Below are 15,249 nucleotides of genomic sequence, written 5' to 3'. Positions count from 1 at the left end.
TTTGCCATTACAACCAATGCTGAAATAATAACCTTTTGCTTGTCATTTTGAACATGAGAAAGCATATCTCTAAGATACATTTCCAGAAATAAGATTAGCCAATCTTATGATACTGAGCCAGTCTTTTGATCTCATTGAGTCCCATTTTCCTATAAAATGAAGCTCATATTTACATCATAGAAAGGGTCATTATGATAATGAAATAACTAAATATAAAGCCATTGTAAGACAGGATCAAAATCATAAAATAGAGATACATTTATCAAAATATGCACAAGCTTTGTACCGTATATAACACAGCTGAGGGTAGCCTGGTGACTCAGCAGTTTAGCGGGCCTTCGGCTCAGGGCGTGATCCTGGAGACCCAGGATCAAGTCCTACATCGGGCTCCCTGCATGGAGCCTGCTTCTTCCTCTGCCTGCGTCTCTGCCTCTCTCTCTCTCTCTGTCTCTCATGAATAAATAAAATCATATATATGTGTGTGTGTGTGTGTGTGTGTGTGTATAAAACACAGCTGAGACAAGTTCAAGGAAACCTAAATTGAGAGATATACCATCTCCATGGATTAGATGACTCAATATTTTAAAAATGTAATTCTCCCCAAATCAATCTATAGATTCAGTATAATCGTAGTTGAAATCCCAGGGAGCATTTGTAATAGAAATTGACAACTTGATTCTAAAATTTAATGCAGAAACACAAAAGACCTAGGATAGCTAAAATAATTTTGAAAAAGAACAAAGTTGGAAGGGATGCCTGGGTGGCTTAGCAGTTGAGAGTCTGCTTTTGGCCCAGGGCGTGATCCCAGGATCCAGGTTCCAATCCCACAGTGGGCTCCTTGCAGGGAGCCTGCTTCTCCCTCAGCCTATGTCTCTACCTCTCTTGTGTCTCTCATGAATAAATAAATAAAATCTTAAAAAAAAAAGAAAAGAACAAAGTTGAAGAATTTAAACTACTTGATTTCAAGGCTTACTAAAAAGCTAGTTATCAAGACATTGTTGAATTGGCAAAAATACAGTCATATAGTCCTTCAAAAGAGCACAGAGTATCCAAATATATACTCACACATGTCTGGTGAATTGATTTTTGACAAAGATGCCAAGGTAATTCCATGGAAAATGATAGTCTTTTCAAGAAATCAAACCAGAACCATTAGATGTCATATGGATAAAAACATTAAGAAAATTGTCCAGTGTCCAATCATCATTGTGACACTAGTAAGAAGCAGAGCCAAGATTCACGTATTCATACAGATACATGCATATGACTGATTTTACTTATACACAAAGCTTGAATCCAAATGGATCATAAACCTAACACTTTGAGGTGCCTGACTGGCTTAGTAGGTGGAACATGCAACTATTGATCTCAGGGTAGTGAGTTTGAGCCCTATAGTGGGCTTAGAGATTTCTTAAAAAAAAAAAAAATGTAACCCTTCTGGAAGAAATCATAGGAAAATCCTAATGACTTTGGATTAGACAAGGATTTCTTCAGACACAGAAAACACTAACCAACTGGATATCATCAAAATTCAAACTTTTGCTCCTCCAAAGACACCGTTAAGAAAATGCAAGCTACAGACTGAAAAAAAATATCCGCAATTCTTGCAAAGAAGTTTTCTTAATGAGCAAAATATGTGAATACACACATCATAAAAGAAGATATATGTTTGGCCAAATGGGCATGAAATGGCACTCAACATCATTGTCTTTACGGAAATGCAAATTAGACCATAATTAAAGCTACTAGAATGATGAAAATCAGAAAAACTGGCAATACTAATTGGTAGGTAGGATGTATTGTATCTGAACTCCAATGCATTGTTAGAATATACAACCACTTTGGAAAACAGCTTGGCACCTTCTTATAAATACCTATCTACCATTTAACTCAACAGTTCCAATCAGTTATTTACACAAAAGAAATGACAACATGCATCCACAGAATGTTTATAGCAGCTTTATTTATAATAACCAAAAAATGGAAATAATCCAAGAGTCTCAATTGGTTAGTTGATAAATTGTGCAATTTCTATATAATTGGACACTCAATAGTAAAATTTACTACAGATACATGCAACATGTGGATAAACCTAAAAAATATGCTGAGTGAAAGAAACAAGACAGAAAAAGTATATATAATATGATTCATTGATATGAAATTTTAAAACATAACTATAGTTACAGAAAACAGGGATCCCTGGTTGGCACAGTGGTTTAGCGCCTGCCTTCAGCCCAGGGCATGATCCTGGAGACCTGGGATCGAGTCCCACATCCGGCTCCCGGGGCATGGAGCCTGCTTCTCCCTCTGTCTGTGTCTCTGCCTCTCTCTCTCTCTCTGTGACTATCATAAATAAATAAATTAATTTAAAAAAAAAAAGAAAACAAAATAGTGATGACCTGGGCAGCCCTGGTGGCTCAGCGGTTTAGCCGTCTTCAGCCTAGGGCATGATCTTGGAGACCTGGAATCAAGTCCCACGTCAGGCTCCCTGCATGGAGCCTGTTTCTCCCTCTGCCTGTGTCTCTGCCTCTCTCTCTGTGTGTCTCTCATGAATAAATAAATAAAATTTGTATTAAAAAAAATAGTGATGACCTGGGGTCCCAGGTAGGGAAGATTGACTTGAAAAGGGTACAAGAGGAATTTTTGGAGCAAGGAAAATGTTCTAGGATTATGATAGTGATTATATAGGTGAATTAATTTGTCAAAGCTCATTCAACTATATACTTAAAATGTATATTATTATATATCAATCATATATCAATAAAATTTATTTTTAAAATTACTGTAGTTGCTTTTATATCAAAAACTCTAAACAGGATCCCTGGGTGGCGCAGCGGTTTGGCGCCTGCCTTTGGCCCAGGGCGTGATCCTGGAGACCCGGGATCGAATCCCACGTCGGGCTCCCGGTGCATGGGGCCTGCTTCTCCCTCTGCCTGTGTCTCTGCCTCTCTCTCATTCTCTCTGTGTGTGACTATCATAAAAAAAAAAAAAAAAAAAAAAAACTCTAAACAGGTCTCTTTCTCTAGAAGTCATCACATAATATCAAACTTCTGTTTAGACTTACTGAATGCTTACTCTGTCAGGCACCATGTAAGGTATTTTGCATGCATTTCATTTAATCATCACAACAAGCTCTCTGATATCTCCCTATTTTACAGATGAGGATAGTGAAGCACAAAAACATTAAGAAAATTGCCCAGTGTCCAATCATCATTGTGACACTAGTAAGAAGCAGAGCCAAGATTCAAATTCAGGTTTGTTAGACTCCGTCATCCACATCCTTCATCATGCTATGCCTTTCCTCAGCACTTGCATCATTCTTAACAAACACACTTCTTTGGAGTTTTACTTACCAAGAAGAACTTCCATTATTAAAATAGTAACACAAGCTTTATTGTTTGGAGGAGAATCTTTATATGTGAAGAGATAGCAACCAAGCAGACCTAATTTGATTTTTACTGAGTATATGTTTGGCACAACATGGAACACGGAGGCACTCAACATACATTTGGTATTATTGTTGTTCTATTATTTTACCTAACCTCTGAGATTCTCTTCCTTTCTGCTACCACTATCATACAGACACCCAGGGTCCACTGATCCCATTTAATGCTCTGGCCTCAGTCTAGCCAGACTACCTCATTTCCCCCTTAGCCCAATAGAAATTGGCTGGAACCAAAAAAAAAAAAAAAAAAACCAAGAACAAAACAAAACTTTAATGCTAGTGAGGTAAGCAAAGTGAACACTTAGAATAAAAACCATCTGGCTTACAAAATATATCTTCTTACCATTTCTTAAACATTTACGAATAATGTACTACACAAAAAAGCGAAATGTGAGACAATATGCTACCATTCCTCTAAAAAGGGACTAGAAAGAGAAGGACTCCTAAAAATGAATATGCATAGAATATCTTTAGGACGCACAGGAAACTGGCAGTAGTGTTTGCCTCTGTGAAAGGGCACATGGGGCTTCCCGGACCGGCTGAGCAGGAGGTGCCGTCATGGGAGTCGACATCCGCCACAGCAAGGAGCTCAGGACGTCTACCTGAGACTGTTGGTCAAGCTGTACAGGTTTCTGGCCAGACGAGCCAACTCCACTTTTAACCAGGTTATGTTGAAGAGGTTTGTCCCTTTCCCGGATGATCCGGAAGATGAAACTGCCTGGCCGGGAAAACAAAACAGCTGTGGTTGTAGGGACCATAACGGATGATGTGCGTGTCCAGGAGGTGCCCAAGCTGAAGGTGTGCGCACTGCGCGTGGGGAGCCGTGCCCGGAGCCGCATCCTCAAAGCTGGCAAGATCCTCACCGTCGACCAGTTGGCCCTGGACTCCCCCAAGGGCTGTGGCACCGTCTTGCTCTCCGGTCCACGCAAGGGCCGAGAGGTGTACACCTTGGCAAGGCCCCAGCAACCCCACACAGCCACACCAAACCCTACGTGAGATCCAAGGGCCGGAAGTTCGAGCATGCCAGAGGCCGCAGGGCCAGCCGAGGCTACAGAAACTAACCCTAGAGCCTGCCTTGTTATTTAAAAGATTTTGAATAAAAATGAAGAAGAAGAAGAAGAAGAAGAAGAAGAAGAAGAAGAAGAAGAAGAAGAAGAAGAAGAAGAAGAAGGAAGAAGAAAGAAGAAGGAAGAAGAAGGAAGAAGGAAGAAGAAGGAAGAAGAAGGAAGAAGAAGAAGAAGAAGAAGAAGAAGAAGAAGAAGAAGAAGAAGAAGAAGAAGGAGGAGGAGGAGGAAGGAGGAGGAAGAAGGAGGAAGAAGGAGAGAGAAAGAGAGAAAGAAAGAAAAAAGAAAAAAGAAAAGAAAAGAAAAGAAAAGAAGAAAGGGCACACGGGGCAGGTGTGGGCCAAGGTAATAAACACTGGATGACTCAACCACAGCCATTTTATTCAAATGACTTTTTCTCCAGGGAGGAGATTGGTATAAATACGGTTCCATTCTCTCGAAAGTGACCTGGTATGAGTGACCCAATTCTGTCTGATGAAATGAAAGGAGAGGTTTGCTGGAAGGTTCTCAGATTTATGCTTTCTCACTCTTATGAGAAATTCACAGGAGGTCAGCTTTTCTCTCTTCTGTTGGATGCAAACAAGGAAGCATGAAGCCTAAGTGTTTTCATTTTACAACTATGAAAGAAATTCAGCCTTAGGCTAAAGCCCATGGACTAGAGAGCAGACAGACAAAATACTGTTAGGCTGCTAAATCCACTAACTCTGAGCCGTATCTCCCACCTCTGATAAATAAACACATTAGTATTTAGTTCATTTATCTAAGCCAGTTTTAGGTGTCACATTTCTGTTACTTGAAGCTGAAAACAAATAAAGCAGGTAAGAGACTTTTTTTTTTCTTTTACATACTTGCTGTAATTTGCTTTCATAATCATGTGCATGTACATCTTTTTTTTTTTTTTTTATGATAGGCACGCAGTGAGAGAGAGAGAGAGAAAGAGAGAGAGGCAGAGACACAGGCAGAGGGAGAAGCAGGCTCTATGCACCGGGAGCCCGATGTGGGATTCAATCCTGGGTCTCCAGGATCGCGCCCTGGGCCAAAGGCAGGCGCCAAACCGCTGCGCCACCCAGGGATCCCATGTACATCTTTTTAAAAGACTTAAGAGTTCATTGTGTTCCAGGCATTGGAAAATAGAGAGCATTCAAGGAAAATTCCCTTTAATTTTAAAGATTTTTTTCTCAAGATGTAATTTCTTTTTTTTTTTTTTAAGACTTTATTTTTAAATAATCTCTACACCTAACACAGGGCTCAAACCTACAACCCTGAAATCAGGAGTTGCATTCACTGACTGAGCCAGCCAGCCAAGTGCCCCTCAAGATGTAATTTCTTAAGAGACTTGCTTCTTTCCTCTAATGAGCTCAACTGTCTCCACTGCTTTACAAGGAGCCTGTGGATTTAGCCTTATAGAGTCAATATAAGTTGAAGTATAGGAAGATTTATATGTCAGAATAGTCAAATATTGACAATTTTATAGTATAAATTAGTAACTAGAGGTTCACATAAAAGAAATACATATGTTAGTACCAAGGGCATCAGTATCCCCTACCAATGCCCCAAATATTCTGGCCCTTGATGACCTTTTTCCTTGGGCTTTCCCCAGTTGCTGACAATTTGCATCATTTATACTCCTACACCACAGAACTGATGAAGAAAGAACAGAAAAGAGTCTCATAGGGGATCCCTGGGTGGTGCAGCGGTTTGGCGCCTGCCTTTGGCCCAAGGCACAATCCTGGAGACCCGGGATCAAATCCCACATCGGGCTCCTGGTGCATGGAGCCTGCTTCTCCCTCTGCCTATGTCTCTGCCTCTCTCTCTCTCTGTGACTATCAAAAATAAATTTTAAAAGTTAAAAAAAAAAAGAGTCTTGTAGATCAGATCACTACACATTTGTGCTATCTACACAAATAGCACTGTTTTTTGTTTTTTCTATTATGTGATATTTCCTTTAGCAACTATTCCATGCTTCTTACCTAGAGAGAAAACCAAATATTCCCACAGAATAAGTGTATATGTGCCCTTATACACCCTCAGGTACAACTTGGCACATGTTTCTGTAGCCCTCAACATCCCTCCTCGTTCCAAAGATGCTGCCCTCAAACCCTGTCCTCTCAATTGTCTGGTGTTGGAGCAGAAAACAAAACAAAAAGATGCTAATATATTATGATTTCAAATACTGGTTAGATATTGCTGTATAACAAATTACCCCAAAATGTAGTGACTTAATAAACAGTGATTATCTCATAGTTCCTGTGGGTCAGGAAATCAGAAGCAGCCTATCTAGGTGATTCTGGGCTCAGCATCTCTTGATGACATTGCAGTTAGAGTGTTGAGGCTGCAGTCACCTGAAGGCTTGGAGGGGTAAAGGATCTGCTTCCAACGTGGCTCACTCAGATGCCTGAAAACTGGCACCAGTTGTTAGTAAGAGGATTCAGTTCTTCTACCATGTAGACTTTACAATAGGGCTGAGTGTCCTTATGACATACATGGCAGTTGATCTTCCCAAAACAAAGAAAAGGGCAAGATGGAAGCTTTTACAACCTAGCTTTAGAAAATTGCACTGTATCATTTCTGCAACATCCTATTGATTATCAAATTATCCCTATTCAGTGTCAGAGGTGACTACACAGGGGTGTGAATAGCAAGATACAAATGCACTAGAGACCCTCTTGAAAACCAACTACTATGTATAGCATAGTATTATTTTCTCCCTTTTATAGATGAAAAAAAATGATGCTTGTAGAGTATATCTATGGGATATGTCATATCTATGGGATATGTCAAAGGAAGTGGCAGAGACTGATGGGAAGCCAGTACAATCTGACTCTTCAGTCCATACACTTTCTACTGTTATCCTGCCTCTAATGTGGTGGCATACTGTCCTGGAATGACTTTATATCATTGTTATTGTTTAATAACAATTCTGGGGCAGCCCCGGTGGCTCAGCAGTTTAGCGCCACCTTCAGCCCAGGGTGTGATCCTGGAGACCCATGATTGGGTCCCGCACTGAGCTCCCTGCATGGAGCCTGCTTCTCCCTCTGCCTGTGTCTCTGCCTCTCTTGTTCTCTCTCTGTGTCTCTCATGAATGAATAAATAAAATCCTTAAAAAAAAAACAATAATTCTGGAATGACCATATTTTGTGATTTTTCATTTTTCTTATAAGTCCATGTATATTGTAGACATTCAGTAGTTATTTATTCATCCATCCAATAAATTAAGATTAAAAATGGAAAAGCTAACACACAAAGTTTTAATGTGGCTACTGTGCATGTCTGATTGACATTCTAGTTTCAGTAGGAGCAAATTATATTAATAATAATAATAGTAATAGAAATAAGGGGAGTTAGAAGAGTGGTCGGGTATGAATCAAATTGGCCCCAGCAGAGGTGATTGGCAGAAAAAAAGATGTCAAGTCCATTTATTCTTTTTAGGGTTAATCCCAAACTGGATCTGATTACCTCTCTCTCTCTCTGATCCTTCTTATCAACATCCTCCCCAGTCAGATGAAACCAGCTAATCAGAAAGGGATTGAATTTAAATGTGTAATACTCTTTCTCTGGTCTTATGCAAGAACAGGGTTTATATTTGTGTCTAGATTCAAAAATTTTTTTAACTTTTATTTTGTTTTTGTTTAGATAAATTATATATGTGTGCATGTTTGTGTGTTTATTTGTTCATTATTTATGCATAAGAATATTAGAATCTTTAATAATCTAGGTTCTTAGAAAAAGCACATTAATATGGTGCATTTTGTTCTAAAATAGTGAATATTTTTATAAAAAATTAAGGTGATACTAAAAATAGTACTTTATTCCTTTTTCTACTTAACATTATTTTTATATTGTTGAAGATCCTTCAAGAGTATTACTTTTTAATAATCCACTGATTATTTCTTATTATAGATGTATCTCTGCAAAAAAAACTGGAAAATTTCTGAAAAACATAAAAACCAGGATCACTCATAATCCTACCATTCAGATAGCTGCTGTCAATATTTCTGCATATTCATTTCTAGATTTTTTCTATGTATATTCACATATACAGATATAGACATATTTGTAAAAACAAAAATAGTATTTCATTTTACATCGCCTTATTTACTTACAGGTATACAGAACATCTTTTCATATTAATACGTACAAGCCTTTATTACATTTTTAATGACCATAACTAATACCTAGATTATTTCTATATTTCATTATTTTGAAGATTTATTTGTTATTTATTTTGAGAGAGAGAGAGAGAGGCATAAGTGGAGGGAGGAGCAGGGAGAGGGAGAGAATCTCAAGCTGACTCCCTGCTAAGCAGGAAGCCCAATAAAGGGGCTCCATTTTACAACCTAGAGATCATGACCCAAGCCTAAACTAAGAGCCAGATGCTTAACTGACTGAGCACCCAGGTGCCCCTATATTTCATTTTTACAAGTAACTCCGGAGTCAACAGCCTAGCACATACACCTTTCACTGCTTATTTAAATACTTCCTTAGAAGAAATTCCTGAAGTAGGATTGGTAGATATTGTAGGGACTTGAGAAAAATCCTCACCTTTAGCTACCTTGCCCTAACTGTCCTCAATACTTTGTAATAACTCCCTCCACTTTTCAGAAGTGTACAAATAGTCTTTTTGTGTTTTTATTTTTTATTTGGATATAGTTGATACACAATGTTACATTAGTTTCAGAGTGCAACATAGTGATTCAACTTCTCTGTACAGTAAGCTTTGCTTACCATTAAGTGTAGCTACCAACTGTCACTACAAATATTCTTTATTTCTGTGGATTGCTATGTATAGATTATTAAGTAAAAATATATCCACTAGGGTCATATTTTTTGTTGTTATTGTTTTTAGTTCAAGTGAAAGAAACACTGGCTAAAATTGGCAAAACCAATATTCATTACAAGGATCTGGGTAGCTCACACAGGAGTGAACAGTCAGGCCTCACATAGAAGAGAACCATCTCTTTAGGCACTACATTACCTATGGTGGGATTCAGCTTCATTTCCCAAATTGCAGTCACTCTGCTCAAAATTCAAATGCCTGCGTGGAAGTCTGGTTGGCCTATTTTAGATCCTTATGCTAGTGTGCATGTACATGTGCACGTGTACCTTCATAGATTCCACCAAAATCCCAAGGCACAGACATATTTAGTTCCTAAAAGAAAAAATGGAAATACTCTTTCCAAAAGAAGAATTTAGAGCTGCTGGACAGGCAAAAGTTGTGCTATCAGGATGCTATTTGTATCAGAATATGGGTATGAAATTAGGATATAAGTCCATGTCTAAAAACGTCTTTAGATGATAACAGAGAAGGCATTAAGTAAATATGTTTAATATTTAAACATAAGTTGGGGATCCAGCTAAGGCTTAGAGGGAAATTATTTTTAATGCTAAATAAAAGTCTTCTGTTAAATGAGGAGGCTCATGATTGGCAGAGAGCAACCTGGGAGCAGATGCTAAACTAGAGTTTGGAGTGCAAGATGCTTATTAGAGATAAAATTTGTAAAAAGAAGTGGGATGAAGCAGGATTGGGCACCAGGGGAATTTGAACCATAATATAGACCCAACAAAGTAAGGAGTTCTAGAGCAAATACTGGAGAGTCAGCCAATCCAGTTAGGAGTTCTAGAGCAAATCCTACTCATTAGAGTTGTCCATCTTTAGGCAGAAATGGCCATGACTTTACACCCACCTTGTTCAGTCACTAGATGGGCTGCTTCTGGAAGCTGTGACCTTATAAGGGTCATCTCTTCACAGTTGAGGAAAACTTTGAAGGAGTGGATACTTGAGATTGTTTGCTAACCACACTCCCAGTGGCTAGAAAGCAAATCCTCCCTTGAAAGGGATCTGTGTTGTGTATTTGTTTACTATAAGCCACAGGTCCTTTTAATTTTTTCCCAGTGTAGAAGCTATTTTTTTTATTGGCTATCATTTTTTAAAAATAAAATTCTATTAAAAATGTTTCTGTGTTTGTAGAAAAATTGTAAAGATAGTATACTTTATATAACCCATACTTAGTCTCCCCTATTATAAAGTTTTTTTTTAATTTTTTTATTTATTTATGATAGTCACACACACACAGAGAGAGGGGCAGAGATGTAGGCAGAGGGAGAAGCAGGCTCCATGCACCGGGAGCCCGACGTGGGATTCGATCCCGGGTCTGCAGGATCACGCCCTGGGCCAAAGGCAGGCACTAAACCGCTGCGCCACCCAGGGATCCCAGTCTCCCCTATTATAAACATCTTATATGAGTATGGTACACTTATTACAATTAATGAACCCAAATTGATAAATTATTATTAGTTTAAATCCATAATTTATTCAAATTCCTTCAGTAGGTTCAGATTACCTAATGTCCTTTTCCCATTCCAGGATATTTAGCTATCATGTCTTCTCAGGCTTCTCTTGGCTGTGACAGTTCCTGAAACTTTCTTTGCTTTTGATGACCTTAACAGTTTTGAGGAGTACTGGTCAAATGTTTTGTAGAATGTCTTTCAACTTGCATTTGTCCGATATTTCCCTCAAGCTTAGACTAAGGTTATGTGTCTGTGGCAGGAAGATGAAAGAGGTAAAGTGCCATTCTAATTACATCATAGAATGTGGAAACTTGACAAACACTACTTCAGCCATATGACTAAGGTCAGTGTCAACAATGAGTCATGTTGATAGTTTGGTATCCTCGATAAAATATAATGAGAATAGATTTGGGAGCTCCTTCAGTTGGCTACTAAGTCCCTTTAACATACCCCATTATTGGCTTTTGTTTTTGTTTTTGGGTGTGTTGAGTTTGTTGTTTGTTGTTGTTTTGAGCACTTTCTTAATTCTGACACTTACAAAATGCTTCAGGCTTATCTTGTATATTTTCCTCTCCAGGCCTAGAATCTACCATTTCTCTAATCGGCTCTGGTTTCTTTTACTGGAGAATGGTATTAGAAACCAAGATCTCGGCCTTAGGTGTGCTCATTGCTTATTGGAATGTGATTGCTTCGAGGCCATTAGCTGTCCGAGTAAGCAAATATGTGTGTATAGGAACCAATGTTTTGGCACATATCTACAAATATTTCTTTATGTAGTGATTTGTATCTATATGAAGATAAACATGAGTGCATACGATGTCTCTAATTCAAATCCATTAGTCCTTAGAACATCCTAGCTTTCCTCCTTGTTTGTCTGTCACCTCTCACTCCAGCAGTGAGAAACTGGGCTCAGATTATATCCATCACTCATTTACTTCATTGTTCAATCTTAGTTTACATGTTCAGCAGTTTCAGAATTGTTAACATATACCCCATAAGAAACAACTGTATCACTTGGAGCACGATGTTTATTATGTGCTCTGCACTGTGTACAGTTTCTTTTCACTTTAATCTTTAGACTCCATTCATTTTCAAAGCTACTCAGGTCAGCATCTTTCTCCTACTACCTCTTTAATGAGGATATTTCATATCATTTGTAATACACTTAGATTCTTTTGTCACACTCTGTATTCTCTCCTGGGATCCCCAACCTTCTAAATTATTTTTTTAATTTGCATTCATTAAGGTTTACTCTTTATGCTGTAAAGTTCTATAGGTTTTGACAAATGCATAATGTCATGTATTCACTACATATATGATTCATTATAGCATCATGCAGAACAGTTTCACCACCCTAAAGCATCTTTAGTGTTATACCTATTCAACCCAAGTATTATACCTATTCAACCCATCCTAAACCCTTTGCAACCACTGATCTGTTTATAGACTTTATAGTTTTGCCTTTCACAGTGTCACAGAAATGGAATCATACATTATGTAGCCTTTTCAGAATTACTTTCTGCCAGATAGCAATATGCCCATACTTCCTTTTTACCTTTCATTCAATATCTAACTACCATTGGGTGGAAACAAGCTCCTACAAAGAAAATTTTAAGAAGTCTTAATTAAGCTATTATTATTATTATTATTTTGCACATTTTGAAGCTTTTGATACATACTGATGTTTTACAGAAAGGCATTGCACACTGCTGAATAGTGGTTACCTAAGGATGAGGAAATTGGGGAGAAGTTGTTTAAGGGTACAAGCTTGCAACCAGTAGATAAACAGGTCCTGGAGATCTAATGCACAGAGTAGTAATTACATACACCAATACTATATTATAAACATCAAAGTTGCTAAGAGTTTCATCTTTATTGTTTCCACCACAAAAAGAAATGATAATTACATGATATCATTGAACAATTGAACCTTAAACTTACATGATGTTGTATGTCAATTATATCTCAATAAAAATAAATTTTAAAAAAATAGAAGAAAAATTATGCCTTTGCATGCACCCGGCACTGCCCAAGGGATGCCCTTCTGCTCTTGGAACAAGCCCAGAGAATTTAAGCCTGTTCAGATAAACCCAGAAGTCTTACAGTGGTCATTTTAGTTAGCATGTGTAATTAAGAACTTGTTGTATTGACATACCTACACCTGCTTGTTACAAGATTCATTTTATTCCATTTCATCATTTTTTTTAGAACTACCAAATAAGCAAAGAATGCATTTTATTTGTTTTGTTTTAAATAGGTCCCACATCCAGCATGGAGCCCAATGCGGGGGTTGAACTCACGACCCTGAGATCAAGACCTGAACCATGATCAAGAGTTGGATGGGAATGTGAACTGGTACAGCCACTCTAGAAAACTGTGTGGAGGTTCCTCAAAGAGTTAAAAATAGAACTGCCCTACCACCCAGCAATTGCACTGCTGGGGATTTACCCCAAAGATACAGATGCAATGAAATGCCGGGACAAAAAAAAAAAAATGCCGGGACACCTGCACCCCGATGTTTCTAGCAGCAATGTCCAAAATAGCCAAACTGTGGAAGGAGCCTCGGTGTCCATCGACAGATGAATGGATAAAGAAGATGTGGTCTATGTATACAATGGAATATTCCTCAGCCATTAGAAACGACAAATACCCACCATTTGCTTCGACGTGGATGGAACTGGAGGGTATTATGCTGAGTGAAGTAAGTCAGTTGGAGAAGGACAATCATCATATGGTTTCACTCATAAGGGGAATATAAGAAATAGTGAAAGGGATTATAGGGGAAAGGAGGGAAACTGAGAGGGAAAAATTAGAGAGGGTGACAAACCATGGGAGACTCCTAACTCTGGGAAATGAACAAGGGGTAATGGAAGGGGAGGTGGGTGGGGGGATGGGGTGACTGGGTGACGGGCACTGAGGGGGGCACCTGACGGAATGAGCACTGGGTGTTATGCTATATGTTGGCAAATCGAACTTCAGTAAAAAATTATATACAAAAAAAAAAAAAAAAAGTTGGATGCTTAACCAAGTGAGCCACCCAGGCACACCCCCCAAAGAATGCATTTTAAATTGAATTGGGACATACTGACCACAAACAACAGCATATTTGTTAAATACAGTTAGTTGTCTAGGAAAGATATAGACTAAGAAATAATTAAAGAAATTCAATCCTAGTACTGAAAAAAACAAAGTTTCTACCATTCTTCTGTAGAATTGTCATGTTAGATAAAGTCAAATAAATGAACTTTTCATGATTAAACACTTGTGGAATCATTGAATAGTTGTCAAAAAATGTATATTTATACACAGGCTGTTTCTTATATTATTAATACTATTCTACTTATTTCTTCAAGGAAATAGTAAAACAATGACCTCAATATAGAAAGACAATGAAAAGGAGAAATGAGAAAGTGAAAAGAAAAGGAAAAAATCCTTACCAAATATTATTTTTCTATACCAGACTTTTTTTTTCCTTTTTGTTAAGTAAGCTCTACACCCAATTGGGGCTTAAACTCACAACCCTGAGATCAAGAGTCACATGGTCTACCAACTGAGTCAAGCCAGGCACTCCCTCTATACCAAATTTTTAACCTAAAGTTTCACCACTTACAAAATTTTCTATGCATTTTAGATAACCTCATAAAATTACGTAAATACACTTTAGCAGGATGTCAACGTTGGCTTAACTGTAGAAACACAATCTAAGCATTGCCTAGAACCATGAAATTCTGTTGTTGTTTTTTTTAAGATTTTATTTATTTAGTCATGAGAGACACGGAGAGAGAGGCAGAGACATAGACAGAGGGAGAAGCAGGGAACCATGCAGGGAACTATGCAGGGAACCCGATGCGGAACCCAATCCCAGGACCCCAGGATCATGACCGGAGCCGAAGGCAGATGCTCAACCACTGAGCCACCCAGGCGTCCCTGAAATTCTGTTTCAATTGTCAGATATAATAATAATTACAATTTGTTAGCATCTTAATATAGGATCTAGTAGATGCTATACACGTGTTCTCAATTAATCATACAGCAATTGTGAAATGGGATTACTAAAAGCAAGACCTGAGACAAGGAATTGTGTGCAAATAGATTATTTGGGATGTGAGCCCAGGAAGTGCAAAGCAGATGGTGGGAAAAGTGAGACAGGTAGGTGAGAAAAGCTAATACAGGGTTGATTGATGAGCTAGGTAAACTGTGGGGAACAGGGGCTCAGTCTAGTTGGAGACACACTGAGGAATTTGTTAATGTGCCCCAAATTGCCCCACTGAGAGTCAGGAAGACTCTGTCTCTCACTGGTGGAGGTTTTCACTTGGAGACATTAACTCCCTGTACTTCTGGGCTACGCAAGTTCTTGTGTGTCAGGAAAAGCCCAGGGGCACCGAAGGAGATGGAGGCAGGCCCAGAGGTGGGCAGCTGACAGGGCATGAGAGCTATACCATACAGCAGCAG

At 38.5% G+C, this 15,249-nt stretch overlaps 1 pseudogene; it reads left to right on the top strand.

The window, feature by feature from the left end:
- Positions 1-2,825: 2,825 nt before the first annotated feature.
- On the top strand, positions 2,826-4,677 carry LOC144304119 (large ribosomal subunit protein eL18 pseudogene; annotated as a pseudogene).
- The last annotated feature ends 10,572 nt before the right edge of the window (positions 4,678-15,249 follow it).

The sequence above is a fragment of the Canis aureus genome, chromosome 33 (genome assembly GCF_053574225.1).
Source record: "Canis aureus isolate CA01 chromosome 33, VMU_Caureus_v.1.0, whole genome shotgun sequence".
Lineage (NCBI taxonomy): Eukaryota > Metazoa > Chordata > Mammalia > Carnivora > Canidae > Canis > Canis aureus.
Note: the sequence above shows the minus strand (reverse complement) of the source record. Positions and strands in the feature narration are given on the sequence as shown.